This window comes from Pan paniscus, chromosome 5 (genome assembly GCF_029289425.2).
Source record: "Pan paniscus chromosome 5, NHGRI_mPanPan1-v2.0_pri, whole genome shotgun sequence".
Lineage (NCBI taxonomy): Eukaryota > Metazoa > Chordata > Mammalia > Primates > Hominidae > Pan > Pan paniscus.
The window spans coordinates 110,269,685-110,294,701 of NC_073254.2; the positions used below are offsets into that span (position 1 = coordinate 110,269,685).

The window sequence follows — 25,017 nt, forward strand, 5'->3', positions numbered from 1 at the left end:
TGACTGGCTGTAGTTCCTGCTGTGAGAAGTGTGATCTGTGAAATTCTAACATGCCTAATAACATTTATTCCCTTATTAGCTAGCATAGATTTAAGCCAGGCAAAAAGTTTTAACAAAAACTGATTATGCTTGTCAATAACCGTGAATAGTATCCCAATTAAGACAATGGTCATTTATTTGTTCCTACTGCCACCAGTGAAAGCAGGAAAAGCATTTGGCAAATCTATTTCTGTCACCCTCAGATTTCAGGAAGAGAAGTTCAAACAGATGAAGCTGATGTTACTGGAATAACTCATTCTACTCTACCACTCTTCCTGATCTACTCCCCAGGCTCTGTGAGCTGCTGGTAATCAAGGATGTTTGACTGGGTTCTGTTAGCTGTCAAGGTTTACTAAGCTGAGTTAGTTAATGAGTGATGGCTGGATTTCATTCCAGGACTTCATATCATCCATGAAGCAATTAGGCATGTACTTCATGATCTCCCACTGGAATTTCAAAGGTGCCTTAGTCTACCAAGGAACTAAATTCCGTGTGGTCTGAAAGGAAACAAAAAACAACATTTAACCATGAGAGGTGGCAAAGGACATCTTTTCTCAGTGTCTATGTTAGACAGGTGAGGAATGTTGCCAATTTATTTTTTGTCCATATAACCTCTATAGCTATTTCTTCTCTTGCTTGTCGTTCTGAAATTATAAAGGGTTCTTACGAGTTGTTTATGTGAAACCAAGTACCCTGACCCACAGGCAAGGTATTCCTGGAACTGCTGAAATAGCAAGCCAGATAATGATATCATTTTAAAAAGTGCCGGGCAAGAAAGCTCTGATTAACTACTGAAACACGCTCAGTGGAGATATTTGTAACTAGAATAAACGCCATTTTAACATCTCCTCTTTATCTAGGGTCCTCCTTCCTCATGCTATTATTGTGAATATTTCCTCTTCAGATTCCTGCATACAAGGAAGACTGATGAAAGAGAGTAAAAATCACTTTTGGAGAAAAAAAGGTAAGAGCTGGCAAAGGTAAAAGAAAGATTCTGAACCTCATCAACAGTTGTTGCAATCTCACTCACCTCTCTGGCTAACCTTCCTCCCTCCACCCCTTCACTGCTGCTTTCCTGCCACTCACCCAGACTGGACTTTCTACTCTGATGCTCCACAAGAAACAGAAGTGGTAAGAAGACAACCAGGCTCCTGGGGGAAGTGGAGGACCAGATGAAGTTTCATGAAAGAAATGGCTTCAGGGATGATGAGGCAACTCTTCCTAACACAAGGGGTAAGCCCTAGCCCAGGGGCACACCCGTCCTCTAGGAGGCCAGGGATGGTCTCTGTCACTCCTGGGAAGTCCCTGCAGACTCTACCTGCTTTCCAAGTGCTTCAGGAAACATCACCTTAAGGTTGAAGGAGGACAAACTCAAGCAGTTGCCTATGGTATGGCTAAGGGGGTGGCAAACAGAGGGCTGGTGATTTTTACAAGTAACCTCTCACAATACTTGCGCCATTACTTCTCTTTTCATTTGTGTCCATGAATAGAAACTCTCAGAGGATAGTATGTTAGCTCCACGGCCTGTGGCACTGTAGAGTGAGTTCTTTAGAGACTGAAGGAGTTAACAGTACCTGTTTAGCTACCAGAAGCTGAATGTCAGCTGGTATGAATGGTATGTAGCTGGGCAATTTTCCAAAACCCATGCCGTGGCTGCGTATCAGGAAGACTGCTATAAACAAATGTGCATGTATGCATGGAGCCTGATAAGTCAATGGGGGGAGACAGACACGGAACAGCCACCCAGCCTGAGGAAATATGCAGAGCCGGGTGAGCTTCCACTTTAGGTGAACAATAGCTCTGTCTCGGAAACAGGTCTGGATGGGCTGGTGAACAGTTGGAATGATCCTTTGACTTTTTACACATTAAATGTCTGTTTCAGGGGACCGAAAGCTGGATTCTCAATTTTTCAATTATCCTAATATTATAAAATCACTAAAATGGTGTTTTAAAAAAAATTCTTAATACGTAAAACATGCAAAGATACATTAGGTGAAAAAAGCACAGGGCAAAACTGCATTTATAGAACCCAATTATGTAAAATATACAGATACATTTAAGATGATACATTAAAAATGTCACTAAAATATAATACGATCTTTTTGTGGTTGTGGGATTATATATGATTTTTGTTTTTTCTTTCTACTTTACTTTCCAATTTTTCTAAAATTAACATGTATTATTTTCATAGTTAAGAAATAAGGTTACTTAAATTAAGAAGAAAATTACCTGTGGATGAAACGACATCTGATGATGGGTTATGAGGGTTGGGGAAGGCCAGAAAGGCATAAAATAGAACCAACCACGTTTATAAAATGTTAAATTCAACTGGTCTTCACGTCTACACACATTAGTATCTTCTGTCCTACACTGTAAACTCCCAGAGAGCAAAGGCTGTGTCTAATTCTGTGCAATGTCTGGCTCAATTAAAAATGTAGATAGAATATAATTTTTATGATGATTACGCAAATGTAGTTGGTTCTTTTTCACTCTGGCAGCCAGTTTAGTGTTACTGATGCTTGGACAGTGACACAGAATAAGAACATACATTGTTTTCCCCCTTTAAAATCATAGTGTATTAATAGGCTACTTTAAAAAAATTTTTTTGCAGCATGTACACTCATAGAAGAGACCGATCCTCTACCATATTTAAAGTAGAAAGTAAAACAGTACTGTAATTTTCTCTGTTTTAGCCCATTTCCATGTTATATAATGAATGTAATTCTAAGGATGAGCTTACAGTTTGATTTCCATATTAATTCAATTACTGGACTCGCCACTGACTCAGACCTGGAATTAACATAAAATACAGGGAGACACACACAAAAAATGTTCCACTTAAGAAACCAAAACAGCCCTAAGTCAAACCACTCTTACAACACTAGAGTAATATCCAATGAAGTGGCTTCCATTTACAGTGTTTTCCAGACCCCACAAAGTTCTTTTCAGAGTTCTTATATTCCCCAAAATATAACCAAGGTTACTGTAACTTTTGAAGTCACTCTCAAGATGTACCTATCAATAAACAGTAGCTTTTTGTTTTTTTAGTACGGTGGCTGTAAGAAGTTACAAATGACTGTCAGTGTGGTTTCAGGTGGTATTCTTATTAGAAATTTAAAACACGGTGTTATCAAATTTGGCCTAAGTCTGTTCCTTTCAAGGTTATCGTAAAATATGCAGGAAATGTGAAATCCCAAGTGCTTATTAAATTAAACTGGAGAAGTCACTTTTTGAGAGCTCGGTCCTCATGCCCCTCCCTCAGGCCCCTCCCCTGCCCCCGTGACAATGGTAGCATTTACCAAGTGCTCTCAGCAGGTGCTGAGTGTTAAGTGCTTCACTTGCATGATGTAACATAATCCTCAAAAGAGCTCTGGAAGGTAAGCATTTCTATCAGTATTTTACAGATGATAGGTTTAGGAAAAGGTTAGGGACCTTGCCCAAGGTCTCACAACGCCTCTGTGTCAGAGCTGGAATTTGAACCCAGGTCTGATAACTCTCAGAGTGCAAACTCTTAACCACTAAGGACTTGTTCACTTCAGAGGGCTAATTAAGTGTGAAATCAAAAGCAATGAATAATCACAATTATGCCACTTTTGAGTCTGTTGCATATACATAATTGGTCTTCCTCTATATTAAGAAGGATGCCCTATAAAAAATTAGAAATTCTGCCAACAAAAACCTCCTGAGGGGAACTAAGAACATCTACTAAATAAATAAATCAAGTGTCTTATTGAGAACACGGCAATACTGAGAGGCTTGGGTGTGGCCACCTGACAGATCTGGAGGAAACCTAGAGGCAAAATGTACCGAATATTCTATTGCACAACAGAATCTATCTGTGGAAAGCACCCCCTAAACGGAAGTATCTGTCAAAGTAAAAATAAATCAGGGTAACAGCATCTAAAAAATATATTGTGAGTGAGATGCATACTTCTCTCATTTGCTATGGCACATGAATATACTTAGTTTAATTGTCTTGTTTAAAAAAGAAACAAACAACTTTTCAGTCCAATCTATAAAACTCTGACAAGGACTAACATCACCGTGCAGTCATGAAGCAGGGCGAGCCAGCTGAGGCTTTTGGTAGGGTCTTCTCTGCAATCTGCTCCTACTGTATGATGGGTTCACCAGGAGCGCAGGCTCACTGAGGACTCTGCTTTGCATGATGAAGAAATCATCTGGATCTGTTCACAGAGACGGGTCATTCCACTCAAACTCATAAAAGCCAGGCTGACAGATCAACTGAAATGCTTATCAACCAATCTGAGAACCAGAATTTCCCAGAAGAGCAGAGGATTAGGATCAGATTATTCTGTTTTTTAAAAAATTAAAACATTTCCTGAGCACCTACTATGGGTCAGGATCTGTCGTAGGCACTTTTACATTAGTGGTTTCATTTAACTCTCACAACCGATCTTTGGTGTGAGTACTTTTTAAGTACATTTTAGATAGAGGCTGTGGCCTGGAGAGGCAGAGGAACTCTGCTGAGGTCATGCAGTTAGAGGAGCAGCAAAGCTCCCAGAAGAGCACAAGTGCCCCAGTGCTGAGGCTACGGGTCTCACTATGCGGAAAATCACAAAGTTCAGAAGGTGCTGGCAAGGGAGCCCAGTGGTCATAGGTTGCTGTCATCAAGCCTAAAGACTTAAAATGCACTGGTGACATATGGCTGCCAGTTGGGCTGTCATAATCAGGAACATCCCTAAAACTTTCAGGCTCCCCAACTCCTTTTGGTGATGGTCATACAGACCAGCAGCCAGCTGTTTGCTTTTGATATAAATGTGTTCTAATTTCTAAAATGTAAAGTTTAATTATCTACATTTATTTTATTTTTCCTGATAGAATGTCAGTAGACACACCATGAATTTGTATAGAATGTCAGTAGACACACCATGAATTTGTTTAAGTGTGGGTTAACTTATGGGAATTTTATACATAGCTAACTTCAGTCATTTTTCTGCTGATCTGTGATAGTTTCAGTTTCAAATGATATTTTCTGCCACTGTTCCTTGAAATTCAAATTTTGAGGGTGCTCATTATTTGGTACCCGGGCACTGATTTATTCATATCTATTAAAATACGTATATAAAAACAAAAAAAAAAACACGAAGAAAAAAAGAAAAAAAATACAAGTATACATGGTACAAAATGGTGTGCCATACTGTGTACTCATTCATGACCAAAAGAGACTGATCATTTGTAAGCTTATTCTAGTAAACTGAGTAAAATAATATAGCTAATATTTTATACTTACTTTTTCTGCTCCTACTGAAAAACCGGACATCTTAATAGTTACTTCATACTACCAATCTAGTAATAAGGTCTGGTGGCCCCAAAATGAAAAAAAAAAAAAGTGGAAGGGGACTCTCTGAGTATTTACGTTTTTTAGCATTGGATTAAAAAAAAATAAAAAACAACATCAGTTTCCAAAGGCTAGCTCTGAACATTTTGCCTCCTCTTGACCTTAAATTGTGGGCTCACCCTGGAGAATAAATCTTAATAGTGAATTATACATAGCAACTTTGAAGACAAATAATATTAGTGCAGCCTACCCATAATTACTCTCTTTTTACAAAGTTTCCTAAGAAAACAGAGCCAAAATGCTTAAAATTTAAACAGAAACAGAGAGAGTAAATGGCTGTGAAACATACACATATAGCAATTTATATTGCATATTTACATTTGGTCTAAAAGCAACTTCTTAAAATTCACCAACAGAAAAAAACAAATACATTTTTTGGAGAGAAGCAACAATGTAGGTAAAGATCACAGATTGTTTAAAAGGCATATCTAAACATCTAAGAGACAGTCTTTGTTTAAATTGAACTAGGATTTCCTGGAGAGTAGTAAAATGTTGTTTCAGTATAGTGAATGTGCAAGTTAACACTTCAAGAGTGGGCTTCCTTTGGCTTCAAACTAAACAGCTGGACAGGGGATGCTACTTAATTCTTTTTCTTCCCTACCAGAAGGAGGAGGTGCTCAAGTATTTTTCTTTATTCTTTCATCTGTTTATCTGCTGAGCAATAGGGATCTTGCTTCAGGTTGGTTAATCTGCTGAGCCATGACACATATGAGAAGGTTCTCTGGCAGGACAATATGCTCTCCAAACAGAGACTACGGCAGTGAAAGAACCAAAGGTATATCATCTCCCCTCTGAGGCCTCTGCTTCTTTGGGGTAGGAATTGGTCTATTAACTCTGAGCATTTTTTTTTTTTTAAGATGGAGTCTTGCACTGTCACCTGGGCTGGAGTGCAACGGCATGATCTCGGCTCACTGCAACCTCTGTTACAGGGGTTCATGTGGTTCTCTTGCCTCAGCCTCCCGAGTAGCTGGGATTACAGGTGCACACCACCACACTCGTCTAACTTTTTGTATTTTTAGTACAGACAGGGTTTCACTATGTTGGCCGAACTGGTCTCGAACTCCTGACCTTGTGATCCGCCCTCCTGGGCCTCCCAAAGTGGTGGGATTATAGGCATGAGCCACCGCGAGCAGCCAACTCTGAGCATTTTTAGGCACTAACGTTCCAAGTGTCTGAGATTCCAAATAGGAAAGTGCTATTTTAAATGACTCTTTAAGCTACCATTACAGATAACTGTAAGAAATATTCAGGCCTGAAAAAACGTTCATTCATCACCAAAATGTGAATCACTTCTAATTGATTTACTATTTCTGCTCTTCTGCTAATAACAGAATTTTGTCACTATCCATAAACATTCCAGAACACTTATCTTACAGAACAGAAAAGCAGTTGTCTATAGTAAAAACACTCCAAGTTTCCCTTACATGTCACACTGTAGAAAGGAAACAAAATCCATTTATTTTCTCAACTATCTTGCCTGTGATAGTCTGTGTACGATAAAATTTATAGAAAACTAAAATGCTAGAGTCCCTACAGACTTCAAAGATAATCTGGCCCACTGATTTCTTTGTAAGCTGAAGCCCCTTGGCGAATCCGATGGGAGCTATGAACCATTCTCTCTCCAGAAAAATGTATATGCATACCAAATATTGTATTCACTTCCCAGCATTTTAGAGACAACCCCTGAAGCCAACCTAGGCTAAGACCCCAGACCAACAACTCTGATCTAATTCCACTGCTTTGTTTCACAAATGGAGACACCAAGTTCCAAACAGGGGATGTGGCTTGGCCATAATTGCTCGGCAGAAACTATGAGAAAGTAAACTGGATGAAACTGAAAATGATGCAGATAGCAACTCTGAACCATCACAAATCAGGCCTATCATTTTGCTAGGAAAGGAGAAAAGGTGAAGTGTTTCACAAGAGGAGAGCTTTCTTTCATTTTAGGTTTCTGGTTGAGCTTCTCACTGGTTTTCTTCATCTTGCCTTCGGGCCAGGCCCATCCGTGACTTAAGGCTACCTTTTCTTCTGTTTGCTTCTGTAAATCAGTAAGACCTGCATAACCTGGCCACATTCAGAAAGGAGGGCAAGTGTGAGAGTGTGAAGTAGAAACCAGTTTTAAGGAACTGTAAGAGTTCTAAAGAACTCTAATTTGGTCACATAATAGATATTTAAGAAGTATTCTGAATCAAACACTGCTCACATATTTAAGGAAGTGGCAGTCTACTAAACTGTTACCGAGTAAAAGTCCTAGAGACTTGCTTTAATGATTAGATGGAACAAATTTTCAACTACTGCATTCATCCGTACACTTGCAAATGGCTCATTCTTTTAAGAACTAAAACATTCATTCTGGGATTTTGTATTTGTGTTTAGTTCATTGCAAATTTACTCAATATATTTCGAATTCAATTCAACAAATATGCTTAGGACATTCCAATGTGACGGAATGGAAACGTGCATGGATTTTGGAGTCACTAAGATCCAAATTCAAATAATGGATCTGCTTTATCTAGACACGTGATTACTGGGCTCATTACTTAAGGGTCTCTGCGTTTCCCCATCTGTAAAGTGGGAATAATACCAACTACTGTGCAAATTGGGTTTGAAAATTAGCAATAATATAGTCTATTGTAAAGAGGCTAATGCAGTATCTGGCAAACATCAGGGATTTCATAAAATGGTAATACTTAAAATAATGATTATTTATCAAATATCTACAAAGGACAAACTTCATCCTAGACCCTTCTCTAAAATCTGAATTCATAACATCAAAATGAATGAGGATTTAATTCATTCTTAAAATGACTCGAATACTTACTAAGATTTTGACATATTAAAAACTATAACCATTATAAATGAAAAGGCCACTGTTCAAATGACTAGCTTTGCTACAGTACAACTGTCAGTTTTTTGACCAAAAGGAAATTTACAATACCATTGGTGGGTTTTAGGTCTTTAGGTAAAAACTGCGTTTTAAAGTAACAGAACAATAAGACAGCAATATAGTGGTTTCTTAATGACTAAAATCTTACATTACATATTATGGTTCAGTATTAATGTGCTTTCACACTACCTACTGAGTTTTCAGACTGCAACTACTTATCCTTTTCAAATTGCTATCACTCTCTTTTTCATGGGAGATTTCTTACAAATTCCTTGGAGAATCCAAAAATTTACAGTGGAAATTTTTTCTCGATTCCTTTTTTTTTTTTTAAGAATAAACCTATTCAACAGGTAAATCTAAATAATTTTTAGCAGTTCTAAATGTAGAGAATTCATAACTTCTTATTGTAATTGAAAAGGAACATACAAAGCAATTAGTCACTTACAAAACCCACGTTCAACCTTCAAAATAATGACTAACTTGATAGGAGAGGCAAGACTTCTTTAATTAAATACTAAAGTCTAGCCATTTGAGATAAGCAAAGCAGGTTATATAATCGTCTTCTGCACTCACAATATCCTTTTCTCCCTCTTGGAAATATATCATTTTTCAGCAATAGTAGAACATGTAACAAAAAAAGTTACTCTACTGTAGAAAATCACTCTAACCACAAGCTAAGTTTTTGGCTAAGAGTTAAACTTCATTCATTTGGATTTCACTAGTTTCACAAGAAGAAAAAGTGATTAACCCTAGTGTAAGTAAAATTCCCTTGAGAATATATTAGATTCTTAAGAAAACAAAACAGTAAGCAACCTTAGGCACTCACATATAAATCCTTAGGGTGTTAACTGAAAAGCATTCCTAGCCATGCTAGAATAGGATTCTCAAACTTGAACACTGATTACCTTTTTGAGAGCTCTCTGGACAGGTGTGCTTGGAAGCACTGGAAGATACAGGAGAGTTTGATACACATTCTGAGAAAGATGGGGTGGCTCCTGTGTGTGCATGTGGCCATCTAGCACAATCACTATTCAGCACGGGACTACATTTCCCAGGCCACCTCACCTCCAGGTGCAGCCACGTGACTAGTGCTCAACAAAGGAATATAAGAAAAGATGGTGCTTTACTTCAAGGCGACCGTGATTAAGAAGTGAGGTGCAGACAATTGCAAGATGGTGTTACAGGATGAATTATGTCCCCTCAAAATTCACATGGTGAAGTCCTAACCCCCAGTACCTCAGAAAGTGACCTTATTTGAAAATAGGGCCATTACAGATGTAATTAGTTAAGGTGAGGTCATACTGGAAGAGAGTGTGCCCCTAATCCAATATGACTGGTGTCCTTATAAAAAGGGAAAATTTGGATACACACAGGAAAAGAGGGAAGATGATGTGAAGAGACTCGGGAAAAGGTGACCATCTACAAGCCAAGGAGCAAGGCCTGGAACAGATCCTTGCCTCACAGTCCGCAGAAGAAACCAACCCTGCTGACACCTTGATCTTCGACTCCTAGTCCGCAGAACTGTGTGACCACACATTTCTGTTGTTTAAGCCACCCCGTCTGTGGTACTCTGTTACAGCAGCCTGAGCAGACAAAATAGATGGTGAGGCCAGAAGATGGAAGGCACCTGAGTTCAGGATTCCTGAATCACCTCTCAATAAAAGCACTTCACTGATCAGAAATACTTCCACTGGGCTGAGAGCTGAGCAAGAAAGGAAACTAGTTGTGTCAAACCACTCAGTTTTGAGGGCTTATCTGTTATACCAGCTGTCATTACCTACTATAGGACCTAATTAATCTAAGTGGCAAGTAATTTTAAATTATATTACATGAAAACAAACATGGACCTATCACATATCACAGGGAACAATCCATGTAAAATTTTAGGATTAAAAACACTTCAAAGAAAATTTGAATTTACAGGAAGATATTTTGGGGTAAATTCTCTCAAATCCTCCATAGGGTATAAATTTACTCTCTTCTGCCAATAGAAGTAGAATTTCCTCAAGAATATTAAACAAGTCACAATGTCAAAGTTGCTGGAACTTCAACTATACCACATAATCCACTTAATTTTTTTTTTGAAATTAAGTGGAGCATTTCTATCAAGTAGCCCAAGTATGTAAAATTTTACTTGGGTACTAAAGATGAGAACACTGTGAAATGAGTTATCAGCCTTTTCCAAAGTTCTCAATATTTTTATAATCAATCTGAAAAGAAGTCACTAGGTACAGAATACCTTCTGTTTGAATATGGACAAAAAATGTACCCTCTTTTATGACAGGGTAACTAATACGGAATAAATACTGGATACCATTTTCCATTTTTGATTTTTTTTTTCTGACATGAAGAAAAAATGAAATGATAACTATCTTCGGTAAGACTTAGAGTTATAGTTCAAAATACCTCAAAAGCCGAGCTGGCAGCTGGCTTCTCATGTTTATAGAAAAGCTAGGATGATTCAGCCTGAGCTCAGAGCTCAATTTAGATCACAGCATCTGGATTCAAAACACATGTGAGATGTGGCAGCCGATTTTCAGGTCATGACTGATCCAAGACAGAGATTGCAGACCACTCACCAGCATTATTCCAAATGGAGAAAGTGCCTGAGAGAAACAGAAGTCTCAAAGGTATTTGGAAGCCCACTCCAAACTGTTAGGGAACAGGTAACATCAGCATTTTCTGCATCCAGCAGCTTGAAGCAGGTGCCGCAGAAGCCAAGGGTAAGGCGGCCTGAGGATGACACTGAACAGCTTTGTCATGACATTCAGCCTTGACATGGTCAGAAAACATCCCTCACCCATGACTTCTTTCCTGAACTGGCTATTGTTCAGATTAAACTATGGGAATCTGGTAATAAATTGGAAAACCTCTGACAGCACACACTTCCTGCTAAGATCTGTGTTTAACTTTGCTTTGTTTCGAAGAGAAAAACTGTAGTAAAGAAACAGGAAAAATAAATGTAAATGCCCTTTTTCTTGATGAGAAGAAATCATAGTCACAGTAATTCTAATATAAACTACACAATGAAATCTAAAAGAAGAGGGGAAAATCCCCAGCTCAGTTTCAATCTCTATTGGAATTCACCTTGTGCCTTCCTTGATTTTCCTTGGATATGATATGTCCAGATGTGGGTGATTCTGCAGCTATGGATTTTATGTGCAATAAAAAAATGCTTCCCCTGCTGCTTTTCCTCACCTCCCCCCTCCCCCATCTCTTTTCCTCTCTCTCCTTCTTGTCTCTTTGTTGTGAATGTCAGGGCTGTCAGTGTCACAGTCTGACATGATTAGCGTTTCTGACATTACACCAAGAAGCAGACAGAGAGCAAGGAGAGCGGGCGGAGGGGAAGGCAGTTATGAGTAGCCATTTAAAGAAGTCCAAGGAAAAAACCAGCGCAACCACCTTTCTCTGAGGTTCCTTGATTACAGGGCAGTTTATAAATCACCTTGGATTTTTCTCATTTATCCTATTAGTCTGTTTTCCTGTTCCTCTGGAGATCCCTAAGGTGTGGATCTAGTCTGTGAGATCAAAGCCAGCGGCTCTAATAACAGATAAGACAGAATTCGTGATTCAGCGGATTCTAAGGTTGTGAAGTGTAACAATCAGCGCACTTTGGGAAGATAGCGCCAGTCCATTTCGAGTATTGATTCGCTGCACTTTGTCACTCTAATGATGTTATCTCATTAAAAGAGATAAATGCCCCACTGTTCTTCTAAGAGCATCTGCTTCTTACTCTTCTCTCTTTTTCAACAGCAAGGCTCTCAGCAGCAGCACATTAAAATCAAATTGAAATCCAATGCAAGGCTTGGCTACAGAGCAGCTAAGGTATCTTTTTAATTGCTTTTTCCTACTCTCAACCCCCTTCCAGCTCCTCCACTACAGTCCTTCAAAGAAACAAGCAACATAAAGAGAAAGAGATGTAGAAAGTAATCATAATAGAAAGCATTTGCTGAGTGTCTGTTACATAGGGACTCCACTGTGTCAACATTTAACTTATTCCTACCTTGTTAGATAGGTAGAACAATCCTCAGTTTGCAAATAAAGAAACGGAGTTTTGACGTTAGGTAACTTGCCCAAGATCATGAAGGTAGCGAGAGAATGAGCCACAATTTGAACAAGGGTCCATTCAATGCAAGTACTTTTTTTTTTTTTAATCTCCATTTCATTCATGGAACAAATAAGAAAATATGATTGCAACTTGATTAGAACAGGTGAAAAAATGTAAAAGAAGGTAGCAATTATTCTTCAGCCTGCTAATAGCCAAGAACACAATGCCATAGGTTTTGTTTCAACAGATTTCTTATTAAATAAAAAAGGTAGCAATTTTTCATAATGAATGTTTTATACATTATTCCTTTGTGTATCAGGCCTCTAAAGTACACATTATTAAAGTCTATTAAAGTCTGTATTTAGCAGCATTACTAATGTGCCTTTGGGGAAATTATTACAATGAAACAGCATCAGTCTTTCACAAAATTTCAATTGTTTAATATTCCTTTTCTTATGTTCAATACACGTGTCTATTTTTAGCTATAATCAGACCTCATCCCAAATGCCGTAATCCCAGCCTAGAGCTGTCACAGCAAATTGTTTATGGGTTGGATTTAAGAAATAACAAGAAACACAGACATTGTTAATTTCACCCAACACTTTTTTTTTCATGATTGGTTGCAGTTTTCCTACAGTTCTAATTAACAGGTGCTCCTTGATCACTATGACACGCGATGATACTTTATCTCTCTGGTTAGGGTTGGTTATCTTAATTAATTGCTTATATTTATATTTAACTGAAACTAGCCTCAAGATGCCACTTTATTAAAGTTTGAGAGTGGTAAGAAATTACAAAACTATTCCATTAAAAAAAATAGAAAAGAAAACCAAATAAACCAGAAGAACATATAAACTATGATTAGTCAAATCAAATCTTTGCATTTAAAAGTAAACATCATTTACTAGATGTCTACTGGACTAGAAATATGTGTCTTCTGAACAGTAACTGAGGAGTTTCTGCAAATTATTCTGCAAATTGTAAATAGGCATCTCTACCTTTTTATTACATTAATTTTATTACACAGTATGAAGTTTTTTTAAAAACAAAGCCAATGATGTACATATATTCAAAAGCACAAGATTCTCTGAAAATACAGAAAATACTGCTAGGCTTATTTTACGAAGACAAAGGACAATAGGAAGCTGGGAAGAATACCAGCAAACAGCTATACGTTATAAGGCCTCTGTATCACAAAAATGAAGGGAAAATAAAGCCAATCTAAAGTATTAGGTACTTAAATTAATAAACTGGATTGGAAGCAATCATTCCATTATAAATTTCCTTTCATACATAGCAATCCCACTGAGATGATACCTTTGTAAAATCAGGCAAAAATCAATTGTTAATATTCTAGAGATGGACAAACCACAGATTAAGTACCTAAATAATCATGTTTCCAATCACCAATTAACTAAGTAGAATTCTCTTAATTGTATCTATTAAGGCCCATTAATTGACAGAAAAAGGGCAGAGTTGAGGACTTGGAGAAAGAAGACAGAAGCATTCGTCTGCCCGATTCATAAAGGTCAGAATCCCCTGGCCGTTGTTGTAGGAACCCAGCCATCACCAGTCACAAAGAAAAAGGCAGCAGCACACTTTGAGTATCCAAAGGGCCTCTTTACTGAGGCTGCATGGCTGTTGTGGGCTTAGTCCAACATGATGATGTAGGACAAGAACCTACCAGTTCAGTCAACATGCAATTAAAACTTCTGATGAAGGACGGCCCAGGGCAGTCCATTGGTTTGGGGCAGGGGACGCAGAGAAGCAAAGCCTGTTTTAATTAAGAAAATACTAGGCACTCCTCTTTAAATCCTCAAAAAATGAGGATGAACAAGATTCCAAAACCAACAATCACAATGTGTGTGAAAGTACCAGCAACAAGAATGAAGTGGGACTGAATATGTGCTTCCCTACAAATGAAACCTGTTTGATGGTGTAAGGAAAACGGATGAGCTGTGGTCAAGAATAGGCCGAGGCAGACATCTAGTCCAGCATGACTCAGTGAGTTTGGAGTGCAGGCACACAGCTTCGCCTGTTATGTAACCATGCCATGTGAGGTGCATTAAGTAACCACTCATGTGTGCTCATGCTTGACTCGGAGCCACTATTGTCTGTAAAAGGTATAATTACCCTGCTAACACTGTATGTAACGGCTTGCACCCGTGGCTCATCCTCAGGCTTGTACCCATGGCTTGCTTGTGCCCATGGCTTGCTTGCACCCACAGCTCCCGTGTGCCCAGAGAATAAAGCCATGTTGAAATGCCCCATGATTCCTTGACTGGTCTTTCAGCTGCCTGCCACTCGTCCACCGACTCTCCTCCAACCTCAGTTAGAACCCGACAGATGGTCAGTAGCTGCAGCCATATTTCAAAGAAGTTATCATGATTCACAGCTAGGCCTCTCAGACTTGAAATTATATTACAGTCATGTCAAAACAGATCCTTTCTTCTCTGGGGCCTATAGGGTCTTAACACAAAGTTCAGCTTTTCTATTCCGAAGACTTAATTTACCTCCTACCTCTTCAGACTCTCCTTCATCTTTTCTGACATTATCAGATGTTAAGTCAGGCCACATGACCCTTTCACTCAAGACAAGGCATTGCCATGTCCATATGACACGGTAGTGGGTGCACAGAGTCTCAGGGCTAGAGCTCACTTTGAGGTGCTCCAACACAATCATTCATCAGATGCTCAAACTCTCTGTACAAAAAGGTTCAGATTTTCAGCATAAGCCCTGGAACATGAAGACTGTGATATGGTTTGGCTGTGTCCCCACCCAAATTTCAAACTGTAGCTCCCATAATTCCCACATATCATAGGAGGGACCTGGTAGGAGATAACTGGTAACTGAATCATGGGGGTGGGTCTTTCCCACGCTGTTCTTGTGACGGTGAATAAGTCTCATGAGATCTGATGGTTTTATAAAGGGGAGTTCCCCTGCACATGCTCTCTCTTGCCTGCTGCCATGCAAGATGTGACTTCGACTTCACTCCTCCTCACCTTCCATCATGATTGTGAGGCCGCCGATGTAACTGTGAGTCCATTAAACTGCTTTTTCTTTATAAATTACCCAGTCTCAGGTATGTCTTTTATTAGCAGTGTGAGAACAAGCTAATGCAGACTGCTTCTTGGAGAAGTAGGCACCAGCCAGTGCTTCACCACACACTGCTCTGAGATTTGGTGGTGAGCCATGCACACAAAGAGAGAACAACGGAAATGTGTTTCTGGTTAGACAGAAAGGAGGAGAAGAGATGGGACTGACACAGAAGCATTACCATAGTTCCATAGTCAAGATGACTGTGTACAAAGAGAAGTCTACGTAACTTAGGAAGCAATCCTCTGGAATGTATATGTTTCATACATATTTACACACACACACGCACACATTATATGCATGCACACATTTTAAAGACAAATGAGCGTAAACATATTCAGTTAATTATTTTAAATTTGTCTTATCTCTCTTTCATGCCAAATCGACCCTCTACTCAATTACATGGTAAGTTGTATTTTAAATTTGCACTTCCAAACCTCTCAGAAGGGAGTTATAGTGCTATTTTCTTCCTGAAACTTCACAGAATTTCCCAGTACAAGGCAGGTGGAGACAGAGTCTGGAGGTCTAACTTGGCCTTTAACATTTCCATGCACCTCACATTCGACAGGACTCAATGTACACGTAACAGAGGGGCTACAGTGGCCTGGTGCCAGCAATGTTTCTTTTTGGCTTCACAAACTCTATAAAAATGAAGTTTTTTGAAGAGCTAAGAGAAATTATTCCTTAAAAATGTAGAAAGTGAGAATAGAAGTGCTACAATGTCCAAGGGCACTCACTGACCAGGACTGAGGGTCCAGATTCTTGTTAGAGGAAATCCTGCCACATATAAGACATAGGCACAGTCTAACTCAGTGGTTTTCAAGCTCATCTCACGGCCCTTTTACAGGCTCACAAATGATCGCAGACCCTAAAGAGCTTTTGTTTATGTGAGTTGTTTCTATCAGTGTTTACCACACTAGAGGTTAAACCCAAGAAAGTTTTGGAACATGAAGACACAGGCACACATCCCAGAAGTGATGTCATTGCATGTCACAGTCTCTTTAAACACCGTTGTGTATAGTCAAGAGAGAAAGGGTGAAACAGGTAAATCGTATCTTAGTATTATTATAAAAATGGCTTTTATCTTGCAGGCAGACAGCCTGAAAGGGTCTAAGGGTGCCCCTACCAAGGATCCCCAAACCATAGTTTGGGAACCACTGGTCTAGTTCAAACTTGTACACATCGGCAGTGTCTCTGAACACGTAAATGAAGAAATGACACAGTACCAAGTAAGAGGAGGTACTGTTAATTTTTAAAAATTGAGGCACTGAATCAAACGATGGCATCTTTTTCTAGAGCATTTCTCTACTCACTACTGCCCCCAAACCATTAGTATATTAAAATGATCCTTCCTGGTAATATGCCAAGCAGAATGACCCTAGGTCCAAATCTCTGTTTTGACCACTCTCTGTTTTCTATCTGCTCACTAAATATCTTCATCCATTTGCACCTCAAATGCAAAACAGCTAAAATAGTACTTATTTTTTAAATGTTTGGTTACTAATCTGGTTGTTAATAAAATACACAAATATTGTAGAAAAGCTGAAAATACCAAAAAGTATTTTTTAAAAAAGAAAGAAATGTGTCCTATGTTTCCACCCTCTGGGAAAGCCATGGTCAACATTCTGGGCAATAGCCTTCCGGTCTTTTTATCATGCATATTTTAAAAATGCAATGAAGTTCATATTTTAAAGATAATTAGTATATTTTATTTAAAAATATTTTTAGTATGAAAGAAATGCACATTGCTTAAGAAAATCTAGAACATACAAGCAAAATAAAGATAATGCTCATATGTTGATGTGTATAAGCAATCTTTATTCTGTGTGCATACTGTACCTTTTTCTAAAAAATGAAATAATGATTAGACTGCACATGCTGTTATATAACTTGTCTTCTTCGCAATTTATTTAGAACATCTTTTTATGTCACTCAGTATTCCTCAATCCCTCCTTGGCATTTTTATTATATGGCTGTACTATGGTTATTCAAAAATTACTATTTTAAGAATATTGTGATGAACATCTTAGCTAAACTTCTGAACACATCCATGGCGGTTCTCTTTGAGTTAATGTTCTAGAAATGGAAATTCTGGGACAAAAGGTGTGTCAATTTTTTAGGCGTTGATACATCTTATTTAAATCCCCTTAAGAAAGGTGTTCTTTCATTAACTGTGTATGAGAGCGCCTGATGTTCCCTACTCCCAACTTCACTGGGTAAATGTTACAAATCTTCATCAATTGTATAGGTGAAAAATACTATCTCATCATTTTAATTTGCATTTCTTTGATTGCTGTTGAGGTTGAACATTTTTCTTCTATTTTGTTGATCATATTTCTTTCTTTGTTGGTCTTACCTTTCTGTTCTTGGCCCATTTTCTATTAGTGTAATTATCTTTATGTTATAAATCTATATTAATTTGTAAGAACTCTTAATAACTCTTTCTCATACATGGGTAAATACTGCCCCAGCTTGTCTTTTATCTTTCAGAATAGTTCAGAATGTCTTTTGATTGAAAGAAGTTCTGAGGTGTTACATAGCTAAGTACATTCTCTTCCTTGATAATTTCTGACACTAGAAATTAATAAGGCCTTCTTTATTCTAAGATCATTTAATTTTTAGTCGTATTTTCTTCCATGTCACTAGTTTAGATCTTGCAGTAGCTCTTCAAAGTCTGCCACAAGGAGGACCTGGCCAATGCCTTCAGAAAAATGACTGTTGAGGCTTATTAAATATAGATTGGACATTTGGTGAAACAAACCATTGAGGGTGTCCTGGAAAGGAGAGAGATCTTTTATGTTTATTATTCACCAATTCCTTACACTACCTCCAGCAGCTCTGTTAACTTGCTCTTTAAGAAGTTTAAAATGAAAAAAGTGTTCATATTAGGTTTATGTTAAAATATTAAACCAGTGGGTGTGATGACTCTTCTTACCTTTGCCAGAACAGCAGCTGTCTTAGATAGAAAATACCTTTGTTACGTTCATAATGTATTTCTTGCAAGCACAGTGCATGGCACATAGTATGCACTTGACAAATATGTGTTGGAGCTGATGTTTTACCAACTAGAGCTCTGTATATGCCAGGTTTGGGGTGAGAGAGGCAGGGATAATAAAGTCTGGACTTCACAGCTTCATATGAAGGAGGTGCAATGAAAGAAAAACTCCAAATGAAGGTAGAAACTAAATTTCAGTTTTACTTTTTAGTTGACTGTAGAGATACTGATCTGCGTGTAAACGTGAAACTGCCTCAGACCTGGGACAGTAGGATGTGGTGCTGAATACTGGAAAATATTCAGAGAAAAAAAAATTCTGCTGGGCAGATCATTAAGCAAAACAGTGGCATCCACCCACTAAGAGAGACAAGGGGCACTACTCTACTTCATTTGGATGCTTTGGCATTTGTCCAAAGCAATAAAAATCAGATCCGGTTTGATCTGAACATAACAAGGAAGAAACAGTTCTCAAGAAGATCCTTTTTCATGATGGGGGAAGAGAGAGGGTCATTTTATATAATAATGGAAAAATCAATTATTTTTCAATCAGATGGAGTGTCCTCATAAATTTAAAGCACAGAACAGCATGTGACATGCCTTCATAAAAAACAATGACCATGAGGGAGAAGAGTAAAGGATCATAATCCCAAGGTTGCTACTAAGAAGGAAAGATCTTTCAAGAGGAGAACAACACTTTTCTTGCTAGTGTGTTTTCTGTGAATGTACACAGTGGTCAGTATGCACTGAACGTACATCATCCTGCACAATTTGCCTCTACAGAATCCTGTTCAATTGGCTTCCCATTTGGCTATGGCTTTTAAGTGACATACTGAAATCCTTTCTCTATAGCAAGATAATGCAGCAGTAACACAGATAAACCAGAAATGTTGGTTTTTCTTACTGGCAAATATACTATGTGTAATATATATTTACACATATTAGCAAGAAAATAACCAAGAAAGTAGTAGAAATACTTTTGACAGAATTTAAAAGTTAAATTTTGGCCAGGTGTGGTTGTTCACACCTGTAATCCCAGCATTTTGGGAGGTTGAGATGGGAGGATTGCTTGAGTCCAGGGGTTCCAGACCAGCCTGGGTAACATGGCAAAACCCCATCTCTACAAAAGATACAAAAATTAGCCAGGTATGGTGGCACACACCTATAGTCCCAGCTACTCAGGAGGCTGAGGTGGGAGGATTGCTTGAGTCCGGGAGGTTGAGCACTCCAGCCTGGGTGACAGAGCAAGACCCTCTCTCTCTCTCTCTCTCTCCAAAAAAAAAAAAAAAAAAAAAGAGTTAAATTCTAATTATGAAGTTTTTGATCAACATAAAGATTGGAAAGTCAGCTCTTGCAAAAAGCTGCGAAGAATGTATGAACACTGGAAAGATGGTCAAGTCTGCGTGAGGGTTTGGGAGAATGCACACCCTGGGAAAATATGTGCCCCACAATTTCTTTAATATGTAAGAATTTACAATGGTTGTCAGAATTTACAACCATTAATGCCTGTTTACAATATTTAAAAGGTGAATAAATAAATATGAGGCTGTCTACTCTCTGTAAACCCATGAGTCTGTTATCATATTCCATGTACACTGACATATTCCCTGTAGACTGGCCTCAGGGATGACAGCAGATTCTTGATGGGCCTTATGCGCAGGAATGCCCTCTGCTTCTCTTTTTAGCTGGCACTGATACACCAACACGCGAGCTATCCAAAGTCCCGAAGTACACCCCTTTCTGGTGTTTCCTCAGACCCTGGCACAGATAGGAGTTCAAGAATGTGAGGAATGAAGGCCCTACCTGATGGACAGCAACTCATGAGGTATCAGGGTAGTCCTGTTAAATTAGTGCGGCCAACTGCTAATCCTTTTGTGGCACGGGATTTGGGGGATTCTGTGTTTTCTAGAGGGATGGTCTCTAATGGATTCAAAAGAGAGCTGTCAATGTCTAACTGCAATCAGCATCGCCCTGGCACTTCACAGGAATAACAAGGACCCTAGAACACCAGGGCCACCCTCCATCTGAACACCTCCCTAACTGAAGTGCCCCGTCAGTGAGCTGGGATTTAGGAAGAAAGGAGAGCATTACAGTGTGTGTCTGAGGAAGAGGAGAGTGCACAATTCTAATGTCTCCAACTTTCTAGGAACAAATCCACTTAGAACGTCAGTCACACCCACAACAATATTTCTAGCACTCCAACTAACACCATAATTGAGGAGGAGATACTCTGGTTTTATTCATGCTGAGAAGAGCTGTTTCCTCCCCAGAGAGTGACCTATTCTTTGTCTTATGCCAAGAAAGCCATAAGAAAAATGCTGACCTATGAAGGTGACACATCATGCTTAATCACTACTTTCAATTAAAACAATATAAAATAAAGCACGTACTGAGCCACTCAGGCAGAACATAATATCCCAAGCAACAGACACACCTACTGAGACTTGACATTTCCAAGGAGTCTGGTTCCCAGCTGTGTGTGGAGAGTGAATCCATGACATTAGATGTTGGGTTGCCCTGGAGAAACTTAGGGCGGAGCTGTCACAGCAAACTGCATTTGCTGATAACAGATTTCCCGAGTTGCCTTAGCTTTTCAATACACCAAACTCCAAATACTAGGAGCCAAAAAAGGTTTGCAGCCATGGATCTCCCCTCCTCCCCACCTCCAGTCATGACCCTGGGGCAGAACACCTGCCTACTTTCCAGTATTCCAGCAGCTCACTTCTCAAAGGAGGCTTAATGCCAAGTGTTTAAGCTGGGGTGGGGTTGAAGCGGGAAAACTCAGCACTGGTTTCTTTCTCTTTGGCTCGGCTCAGCCAAACAAAAACTCCTCAAAAACAATTGCTTGTTTTTTTGCTGGTCTCTTCAGATAGGATAAAGCGGCCAGAGTCTCCCATAAAACTTGCATCTAGGGAAAGAGGGTAAGTGCACAGAGGGCTTTTCCAGCTTTCTCCCACCCCTGAAGCTGCCCAGGGCCCTTAGTGCCCATGAGAAGGCTGAGTGAATGACCGTGAGAAAAGTCACCACTGGAAGAGGGTCCTTTAGTAGAAGAATTTCAACAAGGAAATGGGCTTTCTAAAGTCTAGAGATTCCATATGCTCTTTTCACAACCAAACCATCGAAAAGGGCTGTCCAACTCTACCACAATCCATATAACAGGCCCACAATAACACACCTGTTTTTGTAGGCCTCCGGAAACATCTCTCCCCTGTTTTAAATCCTTCAGTGGCTCATAGGGTCTGGCCCTTGCCTCCTTCTCTGGGCTTATATTTGACCACCTTCCACTAGCGCAGTAGTTTCCAACCAAGGGGTAATTCTGTCCCCGTATGGGACATTGGGCAATAATCTGGGGACATTTTTGGTTGTCACAATTAGAGTGAAGAGAAGGGGATGCTACAAAAAATCCTAAAATTCAGAAGACAGTCTCTCACTGCAAAGAATTACCTGGTCAAAATACCAAGTGTCAAGGCTGAGAAACCCTGCTCCAGCCATACCAAACTCTTTGCTGTTCTCTGAGCACACCAGGCTTTCTCATATGCTTTTGTGCCTAAACACATTCCTTTACCTGGAATGCCTTGCCCCACCTTCCCTGTCCAGGAAATTACCATTTCCCATCTAGGATCCTACTCAAATGTCACCTCCTCTACACTGTCCTTCCCAGATTCCCCAGAGTTGGATGTTCCTTTTTCTGTGCCTCCAGAGCTTCTGGTACACACCTTGCTAGAACATACTCACTATGTTGACCCAAGATAGTCTGCACATGCTAAAGGCATCTCAAGTTGTATTCTTCGTTTATTCCCATAGTGCCCATCTGGTAATAAATCACCACTCACCAATTTAATCAGGGAATAAATCAAAATGGAAAAGATGCACCTTACACTCTCTTGGAACTATGTCTAAGGGATAACAGTGTCCCCAACATTAAAAACAACAGCAGTAAATATGTATCAAGTGCTTGTAATGTGGACAGGTACCATATTAAGCACTGGTATATGCAGTAACTCATTTCATCCTTGCAATAATCCTATCAGGTAGGTATCATCATTATCAGCATTTTACGGATGGGGAAATTGGGGAACCAAGAAGTCAGGCCACTTGTCTAGGGTCACTGACACTAGCATCCCAAAAAAGTGATATTTAGTCCCAGGAAATCTAGCCCCAGAGTCTCAATATTCCAATATTCATGCCAAGGCAGTTATACTAAAACCCAGTATTTCAGCCACTCAGAGGCCCCTGGCAAGTATAAATGACACCTCCAGAGGACTACGCAGCCAGAGTAGCCACCAGCACCTGTGACCCTGCTTGTGGGGGATCACACGACTCTCCAACTCCAAAATGCTTCTGGCAGGGGAAGCAACCTCTTCACATCACGGAAAGACATATGTACTCCAGAAAATCATGGTACCATAAAGGAAATACAAGTGCTGATTCCTCAAAGTACCTCTTACCTTGTTCATGCTGCAGGGATGGGAGCAAGGGATCAGACATGTCACAGTGCGAGGCAGCTCTTGAAGATTCTCCTCATTCCTGGAGCCCTCACTTTCTGAAGCAGACAGCTGCACTGTGAATATAAACAAAGAAGAAATCCATCAGCTGGTGCCCAGGAAGGCATAGAGCACTGCCATGTCCAGTGGCACTTGCTGTCATGATGGCAATGATCCAAGTCTGCACTGTCCAACATGGTGGCCACTAGTCAGATGTGGCTATTATTGAGCACTTGAAAAGCAGCTAGTGCAAACGGGGGCTGCCAGGACTCAACAGCTAGAACTTTCACAGATTTCCTAGAAAGGCAGTGTACCATAAGGGAATTCAGGAGGTCAGTCTTCCATGGGCCAAATGAACTAAACAGTCCAATTCCCCCCAAATAGAAGAAGAGTCCACCATGTTTTCATTCATGCTATTTATTCTTTACATGAAGTTTTTGATTCATATGAATTACATTTTAGAGTAAAAGGGTGATTGTACAGTTTCAGGGTTCTTCTTTGTCTTTTTGTTTTTGTTTTTGTTTTTTTGGCATAGAGTCTCATTCTGTTGCCCAGGTTTGAGTGCAGTGGCATGACCACGGCTCACTGCAGCCTCAACCTTCTGGGCTACAGTGATCCTCCCACCTCAGCCTCCCAAGCAGCTGGGGCTACAGGTGTGCACCACTATGTCCAGCTAATTTTTGTATTTTTTGTAGAGATAGGGTTTTGCCATGTTGCCCAAGCTGGTCTCAAACTCCTAAGCTCAAGTGATCCTCCTGCCTTAGCCTTCCAACATGCTGGGATTATGAGCCACCATACCTGGCCAGTTTCAAGGTTAATTTGTCAAATATTAGGGGAAAATATTTTAAAAATGACTTCGATTACTTAAATGGACTTGTAGCCTTTTCCTCTGAAAGGTGTTTACAGGTGGAACTGAGAGGAGAGCAAAATATTGTAAGGTTCCTGATACTCAATTTGTGTGTTATTTTTTTAAGTTGCATCTAGGAAGGATTTATATATCTGCACCTTCCCATAATACATGGAATCGGAGGTTTAACTGGAACTGCAGTGCTTTCAAAAATGAAAAATATACTATTTTTAATTATAATATATTAAGACTATAGAAAATGTTCAACAGGAAAAGAAAAAGGTACTTATAACCCCACAAGCCCACCATAACCATCTTTAGTTCTTAGTAATCAGCCTTTGTCTACACTGGAGAATAACATGTCTGCTAACTAAGTCCAGGACATGGAGAATTCCAAAGCTGTATTCCCCATATTAACATCTTTCACTGCTAAGAAAATGATTTTGCAATTTACATTTTCAAAGATAAACTCCTACTCCATGCACATTACTATTCTATGAACATAATATTACTACATTCCTTTTATAAATCAGATGATAGGGAGAGGAAATTGCAAATCACTCCTTGGCTATTTGAAATACAGATTCCAAAGAAAATACCACATGGGGATTAAAGACTTAAATGTAAGATCTAAAACCATAAAAACCCTAGAAGAAAACCTAGGCAATACCATTCAGGACATAGGCATGGGCAAGGACTTCAGGACTAAAATACGAAAAGCAATGGCAACAAAAGCCAAAATTGACAAACAGGATCTAATTAAACTAAAGAGCTTCTGCACAGCAAAAGAAACTACCAGCACAGTGAATAGGCAACCTACAGATGGGAGAAAGTTTTTGCAATCTACCCATCTGACAAAGGGCTAATACCCAGAATCTACAAAGAACTTAAACAAATTCACAAGAAAAAAAACAACCCCATCAAAAAGTGGGCAAAGGATATAGACAGACACTTCTCAAAAGAAGACATTAATGCAGCCAACAAACTTATGAAAAAATGCTCATCATCACTGGTCATTAGAGAAATGCAAATCAAAACCACAATGAGATACCATCTCACACCAGTTAGAATGGTGATCATTAAAAAGTCAGGAAACAACAGATGCTGGAGAGGATGTGGAGAAATAGGAACACTTTTACACTGTTGGTGGGAGTGTAAATTAGTTCAACCATTGTGGAAGACAGCGTGGTGATTCCTCAAGGATCTAGAACTAGAAATACCATTTAACTCAGCAATCCCATTACTGGGTATATACCCAAAGGATT

General features: G+C 39.3%; 1 protein-coding gene across 3 annotated transcripts in view; it reads right to left on the reverse strand.

The window, feature by feature from the left end:
- BACH2 (BTB domain and CNC homolog 2) overlaps positions 1 to 25,017 on the reverse strand; it is a 369,771-nt gene that overhangs the window by 257,964 nt on the left and 86,790 nt on the right. For 2 of the 3 annotated variants that reach the window (XM_034962528.3, XM_034962530.3), the window contains one exon: positions 22,870 to 22,982. The gene's annotated coding sequence lies outside the window, so the exon portion shown is untranslated. The remainder of the gene's footprint in view (positions 1 to 22,869; positions 22,983 to 25,017) is intronic. The other variant, XM_034962532.3, reaches the window with a different exon arrangement.